The sequence below is a fragment of the Chinchilla lanigera genome, unplaced genomic scaffold, assembly GCF_000276665.1.
Source record: "Chinchilla lanigera isolate Chin_1 unplaced genomic scaffold, ChiLan1.0 scaffold00142, whole genome shotgun sequence".
NCBI classification, from domain to species: domain Eukaryota; kingdom Metazoa; phylum Chordata; class Mammalia; order Rodentia; family Chinchillidae; genus Chinchilla; species Chinchilla lanigera.
Genome location: NW_004955543.1, coordinates 1492862 through 1501541, shown reverse-complemented (window position 1 = coordinate 1501541; position 8680 = coordinate 1492862). Strand labels below are relative to the sequence as shown.

At 38.8% G+C, this 8680-nt stretch overlaps 1 protein-coding gene and 1 pseudogene across 1 annotated transcript in view; both read left to right on the top strand.

The window, feature by feature from the left end:
• Dgkk (diacylglycerol kinase, kappa) overlaps positions 1–8680 on the top strand; it is a 132774-nt gene that overhangs the window by 99560 nt on the left and 24534 nt on the right. The gene's annotated exons all lie outside the window — the stretch shown is intronic.
• On the top strand, positions 2211–2819 carry LOC102021392 (annotated as a pseudogene).

Here is an 8680-nt window from a genome sequence, read left to right as displayed (position 1 = left end):
TGCTATTCTGGGTCTCTTCTGGTTCCAGATGAATTTAAGGCATATTTTCTCAAGATCTGTGAGGTATGCTGATGGTAGTTGAATGGGAATTGCATTGAATCTGTACAGCAGATGGCACTGTTTTATATATCTTTTGGTTACACTTTTCCACTGGGTGGTCAAGACTAAATTAGAGAGACATCTGTGTTAATCAAAATTAAACTCTTGGTTAATTAAGGTCAGTTAAGTCTCCTCAGGTATTCCTTGGGAACTATATTGAGACTCTCTCAGCTTTTCTGTCAGTATCAGCCATTAGGATGGGGCATGCTTGACCATACTGATTTCTACAAAAGCATGGGAGACTTTTCCCTCTTGGTGACTCTTTTGGCACCCTGTACACTTGTTGATTCTTGTCATCTGGTGGTCGAGCAATCTCCTTGGTGAGGAGGTTGAGTGACTCACCAAAGTTGTAAGATCTCATAGAAAAGGTTCTCTCATGTCCTGGTTCTCTCATTGACCTGGGAAGGCCAGGACCAAAGTACTGGTGGTCCTCTTGGCCCAGTTACCCTTCTAGTTCTGGTCTCTAACCTTTAGTTTTTGAACACCTTAAAGAGATCAGTGACATCAGCATTGAAGTGGAAGCAGTGAGCTTAACTATTACGATTTTATCTGAATATCAAGGACTTTAAAATATAAAGTACCCAGAAGACTATTAATTTTATCAGTTATGGTTGTTATAGTAGTTGAATCTCTACAGAATGTTAACAAACAACAGTTATATAAGTTTTACAAAGAAAACTTGAGATTGAGTGCTACATACAGTCTGTCAGCATAACAATCATGATAACACTATTTTTGTAACACACTTAAATGGCCATCTTAATATAGCACAGAGAGATATAGATATAACATATCTGGGGGCTGGGGATTTAGCTCAGTGGCACAGAGCCTGCCTGGCAAGCACAAGGTCATGAGTTCGATTCCTGATACTGGAAAAAAAAATCTTTCGCATAAGTTTTTTGCAAAACAAAAACTATTATTTGACTGGTGACCTCACGTTGGCTTGATATGTACCTCCTATCACAGTAGCTGAACACAAGAGAAAGGGAGATATCTGAGTCTAAAAGAAAAAAGTTATTAACATAAATAATCACCATAATAATCCCTTTCACATTTTAGCAAACTTGTACACCTGGAAGGCATGAATACATTTAATACACCATGAGATTAGTAATAATGAATGCCATAGCTGTATGGAAATCTTTGTCTCTTCATTAAATTTTGTACCAAGAGCATCCATTAATGAAACCTTATTGTTTTACCCACAGAAAGTTTAACCTTTCGATGGTGACCAATATAAACCTATTACAATAATATGTTTAGCAATGCTCATTGGGGTGTGTCTCCCATAAGACTATAGAAATTATTGGGGCTCCATTAAGGAACAAAGGCTGGAATAAGATATTTCCAGGCAGCTGCTCCTTTTTGACCAAGGAAAGTCATGTCCTACAGTTTTCCTAAGCCTAAAGGGTCCCCATTTAATTATTTTAAGAAACTTTTGATGACCAATGAGAGCTAGATCATAACAGTCAACACTCTTTTTAACCAATGAAAGATTCTCGTTACTGTACACAGACAAAAATATGTATTACATTTGTAAAACCAATCTTGACATCATTTTGATCAGCTGGAAATCTGGGTAGAAGCATGTCCTTAGTTCTAATGACATTTATAAAATAGCTCAAGTTATAGAGAAATGTTTTTAAAATCCAAAAAGATAAAAAAAGCAAAAAGTAGGGCTGGGGATTTAGCTCAGTGGCAAAGCACCTACCTGGCAAGCATGAGGTTGTGAGTTTGATTCCTGGTACCAAAAAAAAAAGCAAAAAGAAAGAAAAATTGTTGAGCTCAAACAAAACAGCTGTAAGTAGGATAACTAGTTACACATTGGACAGACAGACAGACACACATAAAATGCATTTAAAAAGCTAGAGTGCATTCAGATGTATTTGGCCAAGTTAAATTATAATAATTTTTATAGTTTTTAAATTTGCAACTATAATTGGACTAGTCAGAACTTTTTGCAGATCAATTAACAGAGATCTACTGTAATAAGAATTAGAAGAAATGAAAATCTTTTACTCATAATCACTTTTTGTATTTTATTTTGTCTCAAGAATTTTTGCAGGGGGCATTGGCAGGCTTGCCTCCACGGTCAATCGGTCTTTCCCACCATGTCTTTTGTGGGGAGCAGGGCATATCTGGGGTGGTGGGGTCACTGGCTGGGCACCCCAGTCCCGTTCTCTCAGCCTGTCAATTCCATCTTCACTCAGGGGGAAAGTTGGGGTCAGTGTGAAGTGGACGAAGAGGAAGGTGGCAAACAGGTGGCCCGCGACTTGCAGGCAGAGTTCTTGGCCGAGGCATCTTTGGAGCCCTACAGGGGCCGGCTGCTTCCACCCAGCACTGACGGCTTGCCAGTGCTGGTGGACAAGTGCAACATCATCTTCCCTGTGGCCACGGGCACCTGAAGTTGGCGCTGGCCCGTCCCTGTGCTCTCTCTTCTCTGTTCGCTGCTGTTCAATGTCCTCCTCGCTTTCCTCCTGGCCATCGCCTACCTGGTCATTAAAGAGTTGCATGCTGAGAATTTGAAAACTGAAGATGTAAATACTGGGCAGTTAGAATTCTGGACTCTACTTATAATATCCCTAACCGCTGGGTTTTCCTGTTGTAGCTTTTCTTAGACAGTGACTTATTTTGATTCTTTTGAGCCAGGAATGTTTTCTCCTACTCCTCTTTCACTTGCCAGGTTCAAAATTAGCCCAGTTCAGTGCAATATCGCATGAAAATTCACTTTTACAGCTTTGGGAGGAGGTTGAAAGCGGGTGATCAGTTGGCTACTGAGGGTGACTTGGATCATGAAAGCCAAAGAAGTTAGCAAGATAGGACAGAAGTACAGAATGGAGACCTTGATCCAGATGAGGAAGAAAACAGTAATTTAAAGAAGTATTTAGTCAAGATGCTACAAAGTTGTCATGTATACCTGAATGATCCAACATTAGAACTGGTTCCAAAGATGTTACTAGGTCCTTGCCAGGAGTGAAACCTATTGGATGGAAAGCCAATACTGTGATTCAGTGTTGAAATTGTTTGTATTGGATGATATGCTACAGGATGTTTTGAGATACACTAATAATGAAATACAAGTAAAACATTCTATATGCATCAATAGCAATCTCAACAATATATATTAATCATAACACCTCATATGAACTGAAAGCCTTCATAGCAGGACTTTATCATTTTAATCATAAGAGTCTAAAGGATTTATGGAGAAGTGACAGATGGGGCATTGAGGTGGGGTTTTGGGGGGCATTTTTGTTTTGCTTTGTTTTTTTGAGACAGGATCTCGCTCTGCAGTTCAGGCTGGCCTTGAGTTCACTTTGTAGCCCAGGTTTGATCTCAAACTCACAATATTCCTCCTGCCTCAGCCTCCCGAGTGCTGGGATTACAGGCATGAGCCACCACACTTGCTTGTGTTGAGGTTTTTAGAACAATAGTGACATTCAAGAGATGTGGTTTCCTTTAAAATTGCCTACATTTTGACAACAAAAGAACCTCCCAAAAGAAAAATTCCAACAATTTGTCTGCTATTTGCTCATTTTTTCAAAGGTTTATTTTGAACTGTTGAGCAATTTACTGTCTGAATATATGACAACTTATGAACAACTTGCATCATTTTGTGCTTGTTGAAGTTTTTGGCAATATATGCCAAGTAAGCCTTCCAAATATGGTAGAAATATATATGCCTTTGTAGATGTGAAGACATTTTACACCTTGAATTCAGAAATTTATCCTGGAACTCAGCCAAGAAATCTTTCTTTGTGCAGTAATAAACCATCTGACTTTGTAAACAGACTTGTTGCACCTATTTCAAGAAGTAACCCCCAAAAAATAAATTTTAAAAAAAACACTAAAAAGTAACCCAAATGTCACATTTGAGAATTGGTTCACTAGTTATTCATTGCTGTTACATTTGCTGAAAGAACATCAGTTGACCAGCAAGGAACTGTTTGGAAGAACAAAACCAAGATTCCTGAAAAAATGTTGCAAGTTCACAGAAGAGAAATGTATCGTACAGTCTTTGGATTTCACAAAAACTTAACATTGGCCTCCTATATGGCGAAGAACAGCAAAGTGGTATTGATACAGTCAATGTTACACTGTGATGATAAGATTGATAGTGAAGCTGGACGTAGTAGTGTACGCCTGTAATCTCAGCACTCAGGAGGCTGAAGCAGAAGGATCCTGTGAGGTGAAGTTCAGCCTGTTCTACATAGTGAGTTCAAGGCCAGTCTGGACTACATAGTGAGACACTGTCTCCAAAGAAACCAAAAAATTGAAGCGAGAAATGACATTTTACAACAAAATGAAAGTAAATGATGATTTCTGCAGCAACTATGACGTTACTTGAAAAACAAAGCATTGGCCAATGATTGTGTTTTACTCAACCCTAAACATACCGGGCATAATTAGTTTCATAGTTTACAAAGACAATACCAAGCACAAAATATCCTGGAGAAATTTTATTAGAGGATTGGGACTGGAATTGATAAATTATTACAACAGAGGAAGAATAGTATGTATCTGCCTGAAGAATTCTGCAAAAAATTCTGGAGCAGACTGGTGAACAAACAAGTGAAACATCACAAGACCCTCATAAGAAACAGGAAGACCAGCAAGATGTCAAGTATGTCCTACCAAAGAAGACAGAAAAACAAAACACATGCTGGGGGGAGGTATTTGTGTGTGGAACATGCTGTTCTCACGTGAAAAAACTGCATTAGGTGTCATAATTGAAGTAAAGTTTTGTTTTCTGTTGTTGTTGTTTTTTGAGACAGGGTCTCGCTATGCAGTTCAGGCTGGCCTTGAGCTCACTTTGTAGCCCAGGCTGGTCTCGAACTTGCAATGGTCCTCCTGCCTCAGCCTCTCGAGTGCTGGGATTACAGGCTGGGATTACATGCATGCGCCACCACGCCTGGCTTTAAAGATCATTTTTGTGGTAGAGTTTTATTTGCATTTTCATTGTAGTTCACATAGGAGTTTATTTCTACTATTACTTTTTAGATTTAGTAAGCAAACAGTTGATGTTAAAAATGGGATGTTTATTCTAAACACTCATTACATATTAAAAACTTAATATTTTATTAATATTTTCCTGTTAAGTATACATTGTTTAAAATTCATAAAATTAAAATTAATAATTCATCAGTAGAAATACTTCTAAAACATAAATGTGGACATTATGTATCCATCAGAATATTCCTTTCAGAAAATTTCCTGTGATGCCCCTGGGGCTGAGGCTCTAATCTCTATAAGAAACAAATGACAAAATTTTTAATTTATGTGCTCCCCCCTTAAATAAATAAAGCATCCTCAATGCAATAGATAATGTACTTTTTAAATATGAAATTCAGGGAATTATCTAAGAATTGAGGAACTTTGATGGTTGTCTTATTTAGATGGAATCTGAAACAAAAAGTAGTTATAAAGGCAAAATTCATATCAACAGTTTCAATGTTTTACAAGATTCATGTAACAAATAGTTAGATTCAGAACAATTTAAAAATTGTATTGGACTTTTCCTCAGTACTTAAATTTTGTATAATTATTATCAACCATCTGTGGCACCCACTTCACAGATTTAGACCAGATTGTATGTTTTTTATACTCAAATAGCATTCAATTTCTTTGGTCTGTATCTTCTGTATTTCAAAGAATTTCAGAAAACTCAGTAGGCAGTGATCTAGTCCAGTATCAGGAAGACTCCACTTTCAAATATTAATTTTTAGTGAAGTCAAAGATCTCATTTATTTTACAATTGGGATTTGGGAAGGGGTTGGTGAAGAGTAAAGAATAATAAATAAGTTCCTTTGAATTTATGGTGTGTTATTATAGTTATATTATTATTGCTCCAGCTTCCGTCTACTTCTTGGATAGGTTGTGTAGACAGCAGTATGTATTCGAGGGAGTCTATAAATGGAAGGCTACACTAATGATAACTTATTAATAGTCATTAGTACTACTGGCTTTCATTAAAACTTCTATATATTTTTCTGCCTTTTATAAAGCTCTAAAAAATTTGGCTTTACTTCTAATGAAATGTGAATTATGTCTATGTATGTGTATGTATTTTAAATGCCTTAATAAATCACTGTGTATGTGTGAAACAAGAAAAAGAATTTTTACAACTCTGTGCCCTCTTTTTCTGGTCAGCCTCTAGCTCAGTCACCTCTATACCTTCTGTCACTTACTTAGACCTTGTTTTTGTTCTAACAGCGTTTGTGTAATTTCCTCCATAAGACTTAACATAGCTTGGGTTAGCATTGAACTTTACATAAGATTTAATTTTTACATTTTGACAAGCCTTTGGATAATTTTTAAGATTTTCTGTGGCCTTGACTCCTTTAAGGGCCTGTTATTTGTATTTTTAAAAGCCAACTGAAGCACAGTAATTGCAGCCATTTGTGAATGAGGGATCTGTCTGTGGATTGCATCCTGTGTAGTTGGGACTACAGGCATATATCACCATGACAAATATGGCCAGGGAAAGCAGAGGGGGAAGCCACCTCTCTGCTACATGGTTCTGCCACTGACCCACCAGTGTTTCCACCATTCAATAATAGAAGTGGCGGCTGGGTACATGGGGAGAGCAGGGACTCTGATGCTTGGTGCAGGCAGGGGCACAGGAAAGGTACAAACACCTGGCACTGCAAGAAGCTGGAGAAGGGGCTCACAGCCCAAAACTCCCACCACAACCAACATGATGTTTTCACAAAGCAGGCATTCGGGCTCCTTGCACCTCCTCAGCAGTGCAAACTCACAACCTCAGCATCACTAGCACATATACAAGCCTCTAAAATTTCTGGAGGTGTGGGTCATGGGGTTTCTCTATGACTCTCATCTGACCCTAGATCTCTGCCAGGGACCAGTGACACAGTGGGTAGTTTTTTCTTTTCTGTACACTTTTTCTCCATTGTTCTGCTCTGGAACAGGAACTTCAAGGGTACTAATACTTAGCCGATGTAAAACAAATTTCACCAGTCCCAAGTTGAAAAGGTCTCAGGAGAAAATTTCCCCTCTGCCATGAGCTGTCTTTCAATTTTCTCCCACTGTATCCCAGTTGTGAATATCCAAGGTTTCTGCCTGCAGAAACCACTGATTATATATAACAATTTGTCTTAGTTACTTTTCTCTCGTTGCTGGGACAAAATATCTGACGTCCAAAATTACGGAAGGAAAGGTTTATTTTGCTTACAGTTCATGGAGGTTTCAGTCCGTACTTGGCAGATTATAAGGCAGAGTGGCACATGGCAGAGGGCTACGGCTCATGGCGGCAGAACACAGCAAAGCAACCACACACACCAGCGCGGAATGGGGGAGGAATCACCTCAAGCACCCTTTTCCTCTCCCTTACATATGCAAACTATCCACCCCAGGGCGGGTGCAGCTCTCACACCCCTAATTAATCAAACTTTAAAAGATTGCCACATGGCTGCATGAGGCTTTGGGGGGACACCCAGACATAAACCATAACACAATTTCATCTAACGTTTTTGTCAATTTGCGGATACTGACTCAAGCTCTGGCCTGCTTCAATAACATATGCAACAATTGTATATATCTTTGTTCATTTACTGGCAAATTCTGCCCCATTATCCCAGGTAACTGAAAATTTTTCATGGCCAAGTAGCTTTTACTTCCTCTTGAACCTCTCTCAATTTGTCCCATGGAGTCTTCTCACCATCTTGAGTTCTCTTTTTTCCACTCTGGTGGATCTTCCTTCTCAGTCCTAATCAGGATGCCCTTATCGGGGACTTGGTCACTATCCCCAACTGCCTGTTGAGGAGTACAGCAAAAAGATAAAATAATAAACAGACAAATTTAGTAATGCACAACAGAGAGGCTGGGAGGTCAATGCCTCAGGGTGGTCAAAGACAGTGACACTCTGAGCTAGTCACTTTTTATTGGGTACACAATAATTGGAGCGAGTATCAGATGCCTTAGAGGGTGGTGGTGATTTGAAATTGGTGTATTCTTTCCCTGGAGTGTCCCAGCATCACAGGACCATTATAGTCTCTACTAAGGCCTCCAGAGCCCAGCCTCAATTTATAATATGTGGTCCCCAACCACAATGTGGGAAAAACTTATGCTAGCTGTTCCTCAGACAAATTACCACTATTTAGAATATATAAAGAACTCAGGAAAGTTGGATCTCCCCAAATTTTAAGACCCAATCCTACAATGAGCATCTGAAATGAATATACACTCCTCAGATGAACAAGTAAAAATGGCAAATAAATATATGAAAAAATATTCAACATCATTGGTCATGAGAGAAACGCAAATTAAAACAATACTAAAATTCTGTCCCACCCCACAAAAAAATGCCCATTATCAAGAAATCAACCTACAAAAAATGCTGGTGGGGCTGTAGGGAAAAAGAAACCCTTCTCCATTGTTGGTAGGAGCGTAGACTGGTGCAACCACTGTGGAAATCAGTAAAGATTCCTCAAAAAACTAGGACTAGAGGTTCCATTTGACCCAGTTCTTCCCCTTCTCTGTATCTTCCTGAAAGAGTTGAAAGCATCATACCATAGAGATAAAAGCACCATATGATAAAGATACATGCACACATTTATAGCAG